The following is a 14832-nucleotide window of genomic DNA, read 5'->3' as shown; positions in this document are numbered from 1 at the left end:
CTTTGGTTTCTGTATGCTGATTTTCTTAGAACAGGCCTGGAACTGTGATTGGCTGCTTTGCATGGTGGTATCTCAGTCCCATGAGGCTTTCCTCACCTTGCTGTGCTTCCTGGCCTCTTACCCTTGAGTGTTGCCTTGTTTTCCTTGGTTGCAATATTCCAGTACCCCAGAGGGCAACCCTAACAACAGAAATGGCTTGAAACCTGAAATCTAGGTGTCAGGAAGGCTGATTTCCTTCGAGGTCTATGGGGGAAGTGGTAGGATATGCCCACAGCATCACTCCTTGGCTTTTGTGTGCCTGTGTCCTTCCATAACCCTTCAGATCACATTTCTTCTGTATCTATCAATGAAATTTTCCTTCTTTAAGGATACATTGTAAGTTAGGGTCAAGGCCAACCTTGATAGACTCATTTTAACTTGGGCATTTTTGAAAAGATGGTATCTTTATCCAAGATCTCACTCTGAGCTGTTAAGGGATTCAATATGTGACGTTGGGAGGGACACAGTTCAATCCATAACCCTAGCTACGTTTGGTTTCTGAAGTATTTGGCTCCCTCTGCTCTGGAGGCTGAGGGCTCCTCCCTCTTCTGAACAATATAATATAACCATATTTGCACATTCATTTGGAAAATCAGCAAACTAACCTGGGATGATATCTCTTTGAGCAATAACATATGTATGCCACATAGGCTCTATCTTCCCAAATAGAGCTGAGCTTTGGAGGTAGCTGTGCGGCCTATGATATATATCTTCAGTATATATATTGACTTAATTTCAGGAGATCTGAGAGTTTAGTTTGGAGAAATGAGCAGAGATCATGAAGATCATAGAAAATGATCCGGTATTTATAGCCATGGATGGAGGATACCTTCTAATGCTTTTATTTGGAGGAGGAGAACGTGCTCTATGAGATAGGTTTTGTCATGTAACTCTGGCTAGCCTCAAACCTACAAATGATCCTTCAGCCTCAGCCTCCTGAGGACTGGGATTATATCCTATATGTCTATGTCGGGTTCCTGTGGTGCCTTTGTCGGAGAGAATCTAAGAGAATATTTTCAAGTGGCTGCCATGAAACACTGTGAGCCAACCAAAGCATAGGGGGAGAGAGGAAGAGGTAAAGCAGGTCCTTAGATGGTCAAACGAGTTAGTCTAGAAATGGACTGAGGTAAGGCTAACGGCATTGCCACATCCCTACCTTTGCCACCTCCAGCCCTATACATCAGGGAGAGTCGGCTGCTTGGACGGCTTATCAAGCTGCCCCAGCCACCCTGAGTCAGAAACTGCCAGCATCTTGCTGGGTGGGTAGCTTTGCATCAGCCTCTTCTTGTTTCCCGTTAGTCTTCTGCTGCCAAGGTCAGATTCTCTGGTCACTTCCACATGGGCAGTGCTATATAGATGATTAAATATAAAGGACTGTTTGTGTGTGTAGAGAAGCATCGCCTTCGTAACGTGGAAGAGGAACATATATGACAAGTTCTGGAACACCAGCTATCATCCCTCTAAAGAAGAAAACATGCAAGCCTTTTAGATGATAAGAGACTCGAGTCAGATGCTATCTAAAGAGAGAGAGAGAGAGAGAGAGAGAGAGAGAGAGAGAGAGAGACGCCATCCTTCCTTTACCCTAGAAGAGTCTGAAACTTTCAGCATCTGCACTTTGTCTACTTTATGTAGATCACTACTTGGCCTCTACTGCTCCCCATGCAGGTCTCCCCTATGGCTATGAAACTTTACCACGTGCACTGGACATTCCTAGACTCCAGTTCTGGTTTCTTTTGTTTCAGCTTCATTTCTTATCATCAGGGGTGAGCCATCCCAGCTGTCTCTTCCTGGTGCCGGTGCTGGGAGAGACAGAGGCTGCTCTAGCTTCGCCCCACCTTTTCCATAGGCGGGGCTTTCCATGGCTCTTTTAGCTCAGTGACCCCGCCATTTTTCACACCCTCCCTCATGGATCCCAGGACCCAGGAATGGCTACCTCCTCTGCTGCCATTCCTGAATGCCTCCCAAGTATTATGTTAATCTGCTGCTTTCAAATTGCAGCTGCTGCTGCGCCCAGAGAAGGAAGAAAACCCTGGGGCCTCAGATGCTTCTGTGAGTGGGCTGCTCTTCCCTCTCAGAACGCAGAGTGCGGGGTCAGGCTCACAGCCTTTCTGGAGCAGCTGGGGGTTATTTTCGAAGTAGGGGCATTAAAGGAACAACAAGTGCAGTTGTCCAGGACTTTCCTCCATATGGAGCTGTACAGAAGGTCAGAGGTTAAGGAGGAGCTAGGTTAGCTGAGTCTGCGTCCTGGGAAGGGAGCGAGGTTGCCATGAAACTGGCCCACGGACTCTCTCAAAGTCCCTTCCTTTTCTTCTTCTTTTTCAGCCTCTAATTCCCAAGAGGCTATGGGTATGGATTATCTCACTGTCAATCCCCAAGCTGTTCAAAGAACACTGTCTATTCAATTTTCAAGAATGCATTTGAGGAGCCAGAGAGTTACAAGTGCTTACTGCTCTTCCAAAGGACCTGAGTCCAGTTCCTAGACCACACATTGGATGGGGATCTCTGTCCAGCACCAGGAGGATCCCAAAGGCCCTAGCTTACAGGAGTACCTACAATCACGTTCACATAGTCACATGTATACGAACACATACATGCATGTAATTAAAAAGTCTAAAAATAAACCTTAAAGAATAATGTATTTGAGCAGATGACCTTCCTTCAATCTTTATTATGTAGGTTGCAGACATACTTCCATTCCTGTTCTTCTAAATGAGAAATCTAACCTCAGTATGTAGCTATCGTAATCCTTTGTTCATAGGTAGGTCTGATAACTCTTTGGGGGTTTGTTTTGTTAAGTTTGTTTGATTGGTTGGTTGATTGGTTGGTTGATTGGTGATTTTTTTTGAGACAGGGTTTCTCTGTGTAACAGCCCTGGCTGTCCTAAAACTCACTTTTTAGACTAGGCTGGCCTCAAATTTACAGACATACACCTGCCTCTGCTTCCAGAGTGCTGGGATTAAAGTTGTACACCACCACCATCCAACTCTTTTGTATATTTTTACATCTTTGTGTGATCATCTGTATCAAGATTATTAGACAGTAGTTGAGATTTGAGTTGTATTTTAGGTTTGCATGCAAGGAACAGAAAGATCTACAATTAGAAAAACTTTAAAACTTTTAAGGAAAAGAAAATTTCCTATGATCCAGTACTGGAGAAACTGCTTTAAAGTATTTTTAATGTTTGTATTCTTTCTTTGAGAATTTCATATAATATATTTTGATCATTTTCTTTCTCCCCCCCAACACCTCCCAAATCCCCATACCTCCCTGCCCAGCCAACTTGATGTCCCTTCTCTCTCTTAATGCAAAAAAGCCCAAAGAAACAATCATCCAGTCATCACAACAAGCAAACATGGACTCCCATTTGTGTTGAGCAGCCATTCCTGAGCCCAGGGCTTGCCTTCGAATGCTCTGATATGCCCAGTGCTGTTCCGTTGAAGAGAACTGATTTTCATTCTTCCAGCAGCTGTCAGTTACAAACAGCTTCTAGGTTAGGGGTGGGACTTACCTCCATTGTGCTGGGATTTTGTCCAGCTTGAACTTCGGCAGGTCTCCTGTGTGCTGTCACAGTCCCCATGAGTTCCCATGTGCTTCAGCTCTGTTGGGTCTGGAACATGATTCTTTAAAATCATACTTGCTGCATACTGATCAGAAGCTGGTCCTAGCTTATCATACTAAGCTGCAAAGCAAGGCTAGGTAGCAGTAACATGGCCTTTCTTAGAGCTCTGTGAGCTCATTTAAAGTCATGTTTCTAGACAAGAAGGAGGAGATAGATAACAGAGGACCACCAGCAATCACCGTCACAAAAAAAATTTTTGGAGGAGTAAATTTGGGGAAGCATCTAATAGAACAAAGAATGGATATTCCAGATATGCAAACTAAAAGCTATTCTAAAAGTACAAATCACTGTCCAGATATATAAGCAAAGACAAATTTATACACGTCAATAGTAAATAATATGATTATATGTTAAGTCAACTGTGCAAAGTAAGGAATGCATTGGGAAATTTGGAAAGCTGTTTCTGTAAATAATATGACTTGTTCTGGAATGTTTCACTTAAGATTGCTGTAATCCTCAGAGTTGTTAATTTGGTCAGTGACCTTGAGCTGATCAACCAGAAACTCAGATGTTGAAATCACTGCAGCCTCTAGAGCACCAGTTGCCAGAACAATTTCACCGTAGTGCTAGGAAACAGTGCCCCATGGGCTACCAAGTCTCTATATCCCTTTAAAACAAAGTAGGCTACATAGCTGGACACTGAAGTCACGGCAAGCTGTAAGCTTGGTGCCTGTTTAAGAGCACAGAGGCCTCCTTGGGCATCAGACGTGCACATGATGCACAGACTGACATGCAGACAACACCCAAACATGCAAAATAAAGTCATATTTAAATTTAAAATTCTAATTATATTATCTAAAGCATACAATGAAATATCAATCAAAATGACTCTTTTGCCAAAATCCCTTTATCTTCAGTTTTTCATGATGCCTTTTTTTTTTTATCCTGTCTCTCCTGGTCTTCTTGTTAAAGTAAGTTTTCTGTATTGCACGTCTAAATACTTTAGCATTATTTTTCACAAACAATTCTTAGACAGGGAAATTATTAGGAAGGCCACATAAACTCCAGCAGAAAAAAAGTAGGAGGATGTTGCATAAACACAGATATCTCCTCTAAGATACAGAATTTGTTTTCACAAATGACATAGAAGCCATTCCAGATGGTAAACAAATGTCTGGTAATGGAAGCCCCACTCAGTTTCCTCGTCTAACTTCATATTTACTTTTTAAAATACTTTTAGCACTACTGAAGAACGAAATCTATTATAGCAGCTGTGAAAGAAGCATCTATAGTTCACATGGGAGATGTGTGGAAGAAAGCAGGTGACAGCCTATGCTTGCTTAGCTCAAAAGGCCTTGACTGTGGCACTTGACACCAACCAAGCATGGTATTGGGTACCACGTACCTGGGGCAGTTCATAAAGAGGTGCAAGAAATCATAATTTTGAATTATGAAAATACAACAATTTGTTTTCTCAGGATTGCATTTTGATACTAAATTTTAAGTGGCCCCCAAATCCAATAAAATGGTTGGTAAAACAGAGTTATTAGAAAAACAAAGCTACCCACACACCTATGGTCACTTGATCTTCGACAAGGGAGCTAAAACCATCCAGTGGAAGAAAGACAGCATTTTCAACAAATGGTGCTGGCACAACTGGTTGTTATCATGTAGAAGAATGCGAATTGATCCATTCCTATCTCCTTGTACTAAGGTCAAGTATAAGTGGATCAAGGAACTTCACATAAAACCAGAGACACTGAAACTTATAGAGGAGAAAGTGGGGAAAAGCCTTGAAGATATGGGCACAGGGGGAAAATTCCTGAATAGAACAGCAATGGCTTGTGCTGTAAGATCGAGAATTGACAAGTGGGACCTCATGAAACTGCAAAGCTTCTGCAAGGCAAAAGACACCATCAATAAGACAAAAAAAACCACCAACAGATTGGGAAAGGATCTTTACCTATCCTAAATCAGATAAGGGACTAATATCCAATATATATAAAGAACTCAAGAAGGTGGACTCCAGAAAATCAAATAACCCCATTAAAAAATGGGGCTCAGAACTGAACAAAGAATTCTTACCTGAGGAATACCGAATGGCAGAGAAGCACCTGAAAAAATGTTCAACATCCTTAATCATCAGGGAAATGCAAATCAAAACAACCCTGAGATTCCACCTCACACCAGTCAGAATGGCTAAGATCAAAAATTCAGGTGACAGCAGATGCTGGCGAGGATGTGGAGAAAGAGGAACACTCCTCCATTGTTGGTGGGATTGCAAGCTTGTACAACCACTCTGGAAATCAGTCTGGCGGTTCCTCAGAAAATTGGACATAGTACTACCGGAGGATCCAGCAATACCTCTCCTGGGCATATATCCAGAAGATGTCCCAACCGGTAAGAAGGACACATGCTCCACTATGTTCCTAGCATCCTTATTTATAATAGCCAGAAGCTGGAAAGAACCCAGATGCCCCTCAACAGAGGAATGGATACAGAAAATGTGGTACATTTACACAATGGAGTACTACTCAGCTATTAAAAAGAATGAATTTATGAAATTCCTAGCCAAATGGATAGACCTGGAGGGCATCATCTTGAGTGAGGTAACACAATCACAAAGGAACTCACACAATATGTATTCACTGATAAGTGGATATTAGCCCAAAACTTAGGATACCCAAGATATAAGATACAATTTGCTAAACACATGAAACTCATGAAGAATGAAGACCAAAGCGGGGACACTGTGCCCCTTCTTAGAATTGGGAACAAAACACCCATGGAAGGAGTTACAGAGACAAAGTTTGTAGCTGTGATGAAAGGATGGACCATCTAGAGACTGCCATATCCAGGGATCCATCCCATAATCAGCTTCCAAATGCTGACACCATTGCTTACACTAGCAAGATTTTGCTGAAAGGACCCAGATATAGCTGTCTCTTGTGAGACTATGCCGGGGCCTAGCAAACACAGAAGTGGATGCTCACAGTCAGCTATTGGATGGATCACAGGGCTCCCAATGGAGAAGCTAGAGAAAGTACCCAAGGAGTTAAAGGGATCTGCAACCCTATAGGGGGCACAACATGATGAACTAACCAGTACCCCGGAACTCTTGTCTCTAACTGCATATGTATCGAAAGATGGCCTAGTCGGCCATCACTGGAAAGAGAGGCCCATTGGACTTGCAAACTTTATATGCCCCAATACAGGGGAATGCCAGGGCCAAAAGAATGGGAATGGGTGGGTAGGGAAGTGGGGGGGGGGGTATGGGGGACTTTTGGGATAGCATTGGAAATGTAATTGAGGAAAATACGTAATAAAAAATATTAAAAAAAAAAAAAAGAAAAACAAAGCTGGAGGCTGGAGAGATGGCTCAGTGGTCAAGAGCACGGAGTGTTCTTCTAGAAGTCCTGAGTTCAACTCCCAGCAACCACATGGTGGCTCACAACCATCTGTAATGGGGTCTGATGCCCTGTTCTGGTGTGTCTGAAGACTGCAACCATGTACTCACATACATACAACAAATAAAAAAAATCAAAGAAGAAGAGGAGGAGCAAGAGGAGGAGCAAGAGGAGGAAGAGGAGAGACACAAAACTATAGCTCTTATAATCATGTAAGTACAATTTTCTATCACTAAATACTGGATTTAGTTTTAGGTAAAACAAAGTTATTTTATCAAACTATTCTTAAAGTTTTGAACTAATATATTTTATGAAGTTTTCCTATATCTTGTTTTTGTTGTTTACAATTTAATAAGTATTTCTCTCAATGATGAAAGATATGAGGCTGCCTGGTAATATTTGAAGTGTGGTGGCTTTCTTCACTGGTTTGTAGTCTTCAGTGATGATCCACAGTTCCATGTATGAAGCCATTGTCAAGCCACCGTGATCACATTTGTGTCATGTTTGGGATTGTTGACAACCTGGACATACATTCATCAAGCAACCTTGCTTCCTTGTGTCACAGTGGAACCCCACTCACCTTTACTTCAGCTTCTGTGCATTTCACAATTGCACTCAGAGCTACATAGAGCAGGGACAGATTCTTTTTTTGTGCCATGTATCATCAGGCAAAAGTGGCTCTGAGCTCAGGATCTACTGCGTGGCTGTTGTTGAAATGTTAGCCTAATGAATCTTTTTTAATATAGGAAATGTTCTTCTTCAAGCATCTTCTTCCGTGCCTTCTTTTTTCTCTCCTGTCTGAACAATCTCTCATATTTCTGCTCTTCCCTGGGCACAGACTTTGGGAGAAGGACTTTTTAGTTTTCTACCTTGACTTACTGTTTTTGGTTAGTCGTGTTGGAAAGCGCTTTTGCTCTGAACTATCCTTCTCCATCCAGCAGATAGGCAGATTCAGATTGCTCTGGTGTCTTTTCATGCATCTTGGTAGCCCCTTTCACTTGCATGGTACTGTATATAGTAGTACTTAGTGTTAAGGGACATCTTTGTGTTTTCTATACCTTCTTTCAATGTTCACCAACCTTTCTGGTGTTTTATTTTCTCACAGCTAAGCAAACAATATCCGTCACATTATGATCAAGCATGGTGGTACATACCATTCATTCTATCACTTAGGATGCAGAGGCAGACATATCTCTGGGAGTTCAAGGCCAGCCTTAATCTACATAGTGGGTTCCAGGCTAGTCAGGGCCATACAAATTTTTTTGTTCTTTATCCATGAATCTGTTGATGGCATAGTATGGTTCCATGTCCTGGATATGGTGAATGCTGTAGCTATAAACAAAAACCTGCAAGCATCTCTGTAATATGCTTACTTGGAGGTCTCAGGTATAACTCAATACAAGTAACGGTTTCCATAGTGACTGCATAAGCTTACACTCACACCCAAGTGAGTTCGTTTCTCTACTTCCCCACGAGCATTTGCTGTCACTTGTTTTCTTGATTGTAGTCTTCAGATTAGGGTAAGAAGAAATCTCAAAGCAATAAGGAATCTCAAGGCAATTTTAATTTATATTTTCCTAATAGCTAAAGATGCTGAATTTATCAGCCAATAGAGAAGTGCCTATTCAGTCTGGTGGCCTGTTTGTTTGATTGATTAGATGACTTGGGGAGTTCATACTTAACTTTTACATTACTTTCACTTTTTTAACTTTTTAATCTATTCCAGATTCTAACCTCCTGCTGATGCGTAGTTGACAAAGACTTTTCCCATTTCATTCTTTATAATGTTTGCATTTCTTTGAAATTTATAGGTTTATTGCAAGTGCAGGTATGTGCTGAGGCTTTGTACTGGTTTAAGTAAAAGGACAAAATATTTTTCAACACTCTAAAATTATAAAGTTTTTTTTCTTTAAAAGGGGACTAGGCAGCAAGTGTAGAAAATACAGAGTCTAATTTTTAGTGTACATGTTCACATTTTAGCATCATTTTTTTTCACCTGAATTTTCAGGTCCCTTCCCAGTTTCTGGGGCCCTGTGGTTGAGTCCAACTCATCTGAACCTCATTTAACTCAGCCAGTCTTCCTGCTCGGGATGCAGACTCTTACCTGAACAGTGTGAAATTATCAGAAGGCATACTGGCTGGTTGGTCAGCTTGACACAACCAACCTAGAATCACATGAAAGGAGTTCTTAGTGAGAAGCTCCCTAGATCAGGCTGGAATATTGCCATATATATGGGAAATGTAGGAATACCCAGTCCCTATGGGCAGTACCATTCCTGAGTCAGGGACCCCAGGACAAGTTTCAGAGTGGAGAAAGGTAGCAAAAAACAAAAAATGGGATGTGTTTATTCTCATCCTGCTCTTGATTATGGATGTAATATGGCTCCCTGCCTTGACATCCCTGAGAAAAATGGACTGTAATTGAGAATTGTGAGACAAACAAATACTTTCTTCCTTAAGTTACTTCTTGTCAGGATGTCGTATCATAGTGACAGAAGTCAAATGAGGACAGTAAGTAATGTTTTAAACATGCACTTACACTCAACATCAGAAACAAGGACCAGGATGGAGAGAACAAGTTCTCCAAAGATATTCACTAATAGATTGAGTTGGAATTATCATTGTAGCAATTGAGTTATAAGAATTCCTTTGAAAACTAATAATAATCAAATTTAATATGACCCAATGAGTCTAAAGTTCTCAAATACCATTGAATAATAATTTGGGTGTGCATGTGTGCATGTGTGCATGCATCATGTGTGTATCTACTGGCTACTGATGACTTCGTCTCCCTTTACATTCTTTGGATACATTTATCCCTGTTCTATTGTTCCCAAGGGCATTTTCCCTGCATATTAGATATACTTACATAGAGAGTTCTCCAGGAAGTAAGGCTTTAAAATGGAATAAAATACTCAATAAGAACAAGAAGCAAAGCAAACCTCAAATCAAAACTGAGAATAGTTATTCTCTGTAGAACTGAGTAAAATCCTTTTTTTTTTTTTTAAAGTGACTGGTTTGGGGTTATGAGTTTGTGTTTCTCTCGAGCACACACATGGCTGATGATCAACTTTCCATTCTTTCTCATTGTGTTTACATCTTTATGTAACTTAGCCTTCAGCTCACCACTGGAATGAAATGCCTGAGATGTTCCTTCCTTGGGAGAGAAACATGTATCTTTTATATCATGAGCAGCAGAGCCTACATGAAAAGGCACTGATACCCCCAATACCTCATCTTTTGTGAAGTTGTTACAGTTTGACCCTGGGAAGGAAGGTTCATGTCCGGCCATTTGGGAGGGATGCTTAGTTGACAAAAGGCCAGTGGAATAAGTGATATGTGACCTATGACTTAGTACTGCTTGAGTTTTGTGAGGAAAACAGAGTGTTCATCTGTGTACCTTCAAAGACATTCTCATGACATCATCACATGAATCTGCAAGCGAGCAATGTGTGTTCCCAAAGGCCGTGTGAGGAAAGATTGGCTGAGTGGCCTTCTGAGATGTTAAGACAACTAAGAACAGGCTGGATTCTTCAAAGGTTACATAGCACGCTGGATTCAGGACAGGGGCTACCCTCTCCCTCATAATCTGCCTCAGCTATATAACTTCACTTCTTTTCTTTGATCTTAGGTTTCTTCCTTTATTTGGTCTTAGGTTACATTTCAAATAAAAATATGAAGCCAAGCGTAATAGCTTGTGTCTGTAATCCAAACATTTGGGATGCTGAGGCAGGAGGATTACTGTGAGGTTAAGAACAACCTGGGTCACATAGTGAAGTGTGACTACCCTGCCAATCTCAGCCACAGAGTTAGAACCTGATGGCTGATCTGGTCCATAGGCATCATGGTTGGAGAAGGTGATGAGCTACCTCCCTCATTTGGAAGCTTGTGTGGTGCCTTCTGATACCATGAAAGCTAGTCCCAAAACACATATACAAGTAACATACAGACTGAGCAGGTTGCATTTAGGGATATATGTATATATATACATATGTATATGTTTATGAAACAACAGTTCATGACAAAGGAGGCCATGCATTTGAAAGAGAACAAGGAAGGATATATGAGAGGGTTTGGAGGGAACAAAAGGAAATTATTTCTGTTTGCTAATTTAGGTGGGCTCTGCTGAGTAGTTCTGACTTTAGTTAGGCTCCTCCGTGAACTTGCAGTCAGTGACAAGTAGTACAACACCTCTGTGATGGCTCATGAGTTTCCTAGCCACCAAACAGCTCTATGATCTTAATAACAATAGTCTCAAGAGTACAAGAGTAAGTAAGTTAGAGACAGAGACAGAGACAGAGACAGAGACAGAGACAGAGACAGACAGAGAGACAGACAGACAGGCAGACAGGCAGGCAGACAGGCAGGGAGAGAGACAGAGAGACAAAGAAAGAAGAATAGAGGGGAAAAGGAAGGAAGGAAGGAAGGAAGGAAAGGAAAGGAAGGAAGGAAGGAAGGAAGGAAGGAAGGAAGGAAGAAAGAAAGAAAGAAAGAAAGAAAGAAAGAAAGAAAGAAAGAAAGAAAGAAAGAAAGAAAGAAGGAAAGAAGGAAAGAAGGAAAGAAGGAAAGAAGGAAACCTTTGAGGCCTAGACTCAGAACTTGTATAGTTGTTTTCTGCCCACAGGAGGTATCAAGGCCCACCCAGATACGTAGGAGTAATAGGTGGGCTATAGCTCTTTCTGAGAAGAGCTGAGATGCCCCATGATAGAGTCCATGTGTACGGGGAAGCAAAGAATTTGTTTTAATAATTCCCTACAATGCCTAACTATTAACTGTGTCATTTATTTATATTTGGCTTCATGGGACAATAGCTTTAAGGTGATTTATAGCAAACCCAGGCACACTGATACAGAATTATATGCACAAACTTTTATGAGTTGAACTAAAAGTAACAAAAATTGGGGGGGGGTCTCAAATCAGGTTTTATATAATCAAGGTAGTACCAGTGGGTAACAGTAAAATCTTTGTGGAGCTTTGAAAACTTTAATGTGCCAGGCTCAAGCCCAAATCCTCTTAAACAACATGGTGATACTCTGAAAAGCAATGGAACTCGTCTACAACATTACCAGCACAGCATGTATTGGGTTCAGTCAAGAGGCAAAGAGTTAGTAGTGGAACTGTTTGGGTCCAGTCTCTCCATTGAGCTTTTACTGCTGTAAGCACCTCATCTGAGCCTTTTATGGTGCAGAGAAAATGGGCTCCTGTAGACCATTCTAATTGAGATACTGGGGTTTGAATTGAGTCTGTGCAGACTTTCTTCTCCAAATGCAATGTAAGTCACGAGTAAGTTGGTTTTGATCATTAATATCACCTCCTTCCTTCTGATACTTCATCCTAATGTGAATAGCTAACTCCCCTTTAGAGAGGCACAGCTTCTTAGATATATTTCTTGATCTCTCCTACATAGATGGCCAGTAGCACAACTTGCTTCTAGAGTTGATGAATATTCTGAATCAGGGTCCTATGTAAGGTTTCCCAGAAGAGTTTTCAAGTCCAAACAATGAGGTTTTCCAGAACATGCAAGAAACATTACAGTGAGTCTTTTATCTTCTCAGGTCTCTAGGTATTTTTAGTACCTATGGATACTAGAAATGTGTTAAAGTATAGCAGCTCCCTTGGACGTATGGGTGAGATGTCCCTTTGCTAAACTAAACAAAAAGCCCATAGAAGCTACATTTCCCCCTGTTATGGTGAAAACATTGAGGACCACAAAGACAGAAGGCAGTCAATTGAGTCATTCAGCTGTTCTTCTGTTCTTAGCTGAATTCTAGGGTCTGGGAATGTGAACCAAAGAAACCATGTGCTGACTTTTATGGAACTGACCCATGATTTCCATCATTCAGATCACCAATTCCATCTGTACATACAGAGAAGAACAATTGATAAGTAATAAAATGCACAAAGATCCACTCAGACAATGATATAAGGTGTTTTTATAACCAGCGGGGATTGTGCTAGAGTGACTGAGAGGGAAACAATGTGTCTACTGCTTCAATGGGGAACCACAAGAGACCTCACTGGTAATGGGGACTTACTTGAACTGAAACATAAATCAACTGATGGAGCTAACCCTTACAGGCAGAAGGACAGATGATGCAAAGACCCTGAGGTTAGGCCATGTTGACGACATGTAAGAAACTAGAAAGACAGTGTGAGTGGCCACCAGGGGGAAAGAGGGAAAAGACAAAATGGATGGGAGCTTTTGGGATAAGATTTAAGATTTGGAAAATTTTAGCAAGAGAATAAAATAATCAGTTTTATACAAATAAGCATAATTGGGGGCGGACCTTCTTGGAACACATTTAATAATCTTTCATATCATCAAGGGAACTCTGTTTTTCTGTGTTCTGGTGGGAAGATAATGATGCTAAGCATGCCCTAATTACAGCCAAAATATAGGATGACAAGAATTCCAAGATAGACTGTAATGATTATTTTTATGACATTAGAGACTACTGATGCTGTTTTGTTTTAGGAACATCTTAGAGAGAGTTATTGATATAAGGAAGGTATTTTTAGAAAACCCAAAGATAAGAGCTTGGTATTGCAGAGGAAAACCTTATGCAAATATACACATGTCACCCTGAGGTTCAGATTCTGGGATTTGAAGATAGCCTTTTGGATATAACTTCTATTGATAACTGGCTCCTTGGTTCAAATACACAGGGTCGTTAAGTACTTTTTATAACTGAATTCAATCTCTGGTATGCTCAGCTTGCTCATAGGTGAAGGAAACATCTTAAACAAAATATTCCTTAAAATTAACTGGAGAGAACACCACAATGCCTATGTGACAACAGACTCTATTTCATTATGAAGTGAGTCCAGCCTTCTCTTGCTATCCGTACTTATGTTTGATGAGACTCTGGAAAAGGTCCCTGAGCTCTCAGCCTGTTCTGTCTTCCATTATTTATTAAGAAATTGGGGTGTGATCTGTTAGACATTGACTTGTAGACTTATGGAGTATTTATGTTATGTTTGTACTATTTCTGTGCAGCTAAATAACCTTTCTGTTGCAAAAAATGGTCACCTATGAAAATATGAATATTCATCAGGACTTATTATGGGGGAAAAAATCAAAACATATTTTGAGAATTTCCAGACCAAACCACAGACAGGACTAGGCATTGTCCAGATGTGGAGAAACAAGAATATCTGTTTAGAGGTCCTCTAAATGATAGTCACTTCAGAAGGTAGTTTGGCAGTTTCTTTAAACCCATGACTTTTCCAGAGGATATAAAGGTTATACTTCTTGGTAATTCATAGCTACACTAAAAATTGCACAGGAGTATTTATAGCAGCTTTACTTGTAATTGTCAAAACCTGGAGGAACCAAGATGCTCTTTGATAAAAGGTGAATGGATAAACCATTGTCTCCAGACAATGGAGAGTTTTCAGGACTACACAGATGTGCTTCATACATCCATGAAAATAAGAACCATGGAGCTATCTTAATGCATATTTCTAAGTGAAATAAGCCAACCTGAAAAGTCTACAATACTATGTGAGTCCTGCTCTATAACATACTGGACACAGAAAAACTATGGAGATTATTTAAAAGATCAGTGATTGTCAGGGCTTGGGAGAGTAAAGGATGCATAATTGAAAGTTGTTGGAAATGAGGGGCTAGAGTAATGGGTCCATGTGCTTTGCTTTGCTTTGCTTTGCTTTGCTCTGCTCTGCTCTGCTCTGCTCTGCTCTGCTCTGCTTTTTCTTTTCTTTTCTTTTCTTTTCTTTTCTTTTCTTTTCTTTTCTTTTCTTTTCTTTTCTTTTCTCTTTTTAAAAACTTGCTATGCAACAGTGAGGATCTGTGTTTGGATTCCAGCA

This window comes from Mus caroli, unplaced genomic scaffold (genome assembly GCF_978045245.1).
Source record: "Mus caroli unplaced genomic scaffold, Mus_caroli_1 scaffold_15, whole genome shotgun sequence".
Lineage (NCBI taxonomy): Eukaryota > Metazoa > Chordata > Mammalia > Rodentia > Muridae > Mus > Mus caroli.
This window is presented reverse-complemented; position numbering follows the sequence as displayed.